Here is a 2,635-nt window from a genome sequence, read left to right on the forward strand (position 1 = left end):
CTTAATTATCTAAGTGAATTTATATATTACCATAACCTTTTTGTTCATAATATCAGGTCAGTAACTGATATCAATAAAATAAACTCAATATAATGTCATTTTACATGTAATGATATCAGTCAGTGGCAATGTGCTAAGGAAAGTTTTGAGGACTGAAGTTCACATTATGATAAGATAGTAGACAGTTCTGAGAATATGGAGTGAAACAGCCTTAAGAGCTCATCAGGATTTCTTACAGTAATGCCTTGTAAAGTAAGAATACAGAAGCAATTACTGTTGCATTTTGGTGGACTCTGTTTTGACATGCAATTTTTCTTTCAGATATTTCAATATTTAAAATGTCTCCATATACTCTAGTGGGAGATCAGTGTTCACTCTTCTTGCAATAGTGTCAGAATGAGACTTTTTCATTTTGGTCATTTTTCCGAAGAAGAAGAAGAAGAAGAAGAAGAAGAAGAAGAAGAAGAAGAAGAAGAAGAAGAAGAAGAAGAAGAAGAAGAAGAGGAGGAGGAGGAGGGGAGGGAGAGGAGGAGGAGGGGAGGGAGAGGAGGAGGAGGAAACAGAAACTAGGTATTCACTTTTGTTCTCAAAATACCCCCTGTATCATTGCATTATTATTGACATCCGTTTAACGGGAAAATTAAGGGTTTTGTTTTGTTTTTCCTAGTTTTAAGCTTCACCTATCTTTGCTGGAGAGATTTTCATTTTTTTTGTGCTCAGGTATTTTTTTTCCTGGATGACTCAGGACACAATAGTCCTGTGAACCATCAATAACAGCAAGATTGTTACTAAATAATCTCTAAAACGCCAAATGAAAAGTGAGACAGCAATTTTTTGTTCATGAATTCTGATATTTTAACAAAAAACGGAAGGTAAAATGTTCCTGCCCTCCTGACTTTCAAGCTGAGAGACTGTCATAAATAATTTAGGCTATCAAAAAAGGCCTAATAAAAACATGAACATCATGCAAAAAATAAAAATGCATATTTTTCATCATAAAAGCACTACTGAATAATAATCCAATTAGAGTAGTGTGTGGAAACCTTTGAGTCCATGGAAACATTCAACATTGATTTGGTATGAATTTTTTTACTTTGGTAGAAGAATATTAAAAAAACCAAAAAGCAGATTTGAGAACCTGAAAACACACACACACACACACACACACACACACACACACACAAACACACAAACACACATATATATGACAGAATGACAGCCAGACATAAATGCTAGTATTACTGTTTAGGTCTGGCTGTATCCCGACTTAAGCTGCTGAGTACAAAGTGATTTTCAGGTTTATTTGTTTGCTTATCTATTTCTTGTGAGTAAACATTTTTGTAAACCATCCCTGAGGTGGGCCGTGGTCAGTTGCTTGAACCCAGATTCTCAATGGAGACACCCAGTTAGAAAATTATATAATTTTTAAAAGGTGTGTGTGTGTGTGTCTGTGTGTTTAGGTCTTATGTAGTGGGTTTATTAAATTGTTGTAACAAAAAAGAAAAAAATTAGGAGAAATATTTTAAGTTTATTTATGACACTGAGAGACAGAAACCTTAGATTAAGGAAGGGCATTATAGATAAAAGAAGGCAAATGTTTACTACCCCTAATATTCTCATATCTCCCATCCCCTATTGAAAAGGGTTAGGATTATTTTAAAATAATGTTTGATTACAGAATGATAACGCCCTCATAATCATCAATACTGATGTTCTTCAGCTTGTTATGATGTATTTGTGTATTTTATCCCAATGATCCTTCAAAAAGTAGGGGCAGGATTTTCCTCAGCACTTATTTATATACAGGCAGTGAAACACACTAATTTGTTAAAATTACTATTTTTCTATGAGACCATATGACTGTGGTGCATGGATATCAAGGTAGGATAATTTTCATGTTTGAATACAGCGGGGCAGGGCTGGAAACACTCTTCTGTAGGCTTCCTTTCTCTCATCATTTCAAGCATTAGAAATGCAGAAACTCGTAGATATCATTGCTTAATGTTAAAATATTGTAAATTTCCATATTTGGGAATGTGTAAAACTAACTACAAATGTCTATCATTATCTATTTTATACAGTGAATTAGAACCTGAGACCATGTGTATGTATTACTTAACCCAAGAGATAATATCCAAGGCTAAGTGTAGATATCTCATCAAGTCTACTTTTGTCTTTTGACATTTGGGCTTCATATGATTAAGAACCTACACAATTCTGTGGAATGCAAGGCAGTGCAACACAAATGTTTACTACTTTTATGGACCTTGGTCCAGTAATGCTCTCTCTCTCTCATATATATATATATAAACCACTTTTGATATTCATGCTAGAAAGCCCTGGGAAATCACAGCCAACCATTTTGTCTTATTAACATTTTCTATTCCTCTTTTCATGTGGCTATTGGCTCCAAAGTAACTAGAGGCAAATTATTAATGGGTGTAACTCAACATTCCATCTTTGTTTGGCAGTAGATTAATTTTAATATTGATCATGTTTCCAAATAATTGAACTCAGTAACTTATTTTCAGGTCTTTCATGCCTGCTTATGGTTAATAATATTCATCTTCAGTGTTTAAATCTAGTCATAACTTCATAGTGAATTAAATTATATTGTAACATATTTTTATAAGGA

Source organism: Mus caroli, chromosome 5 (assembly GCF_900094665.2).
Source record: "Mus caroli chromosome 5, CAROLI_EIJ_v1.1, whole genome shotgun sequence".
NCBI lineage: Eukaryota > Metazoa > Chordata > Mammalia > Rodentia > Muridae > Mus > Mus caroli.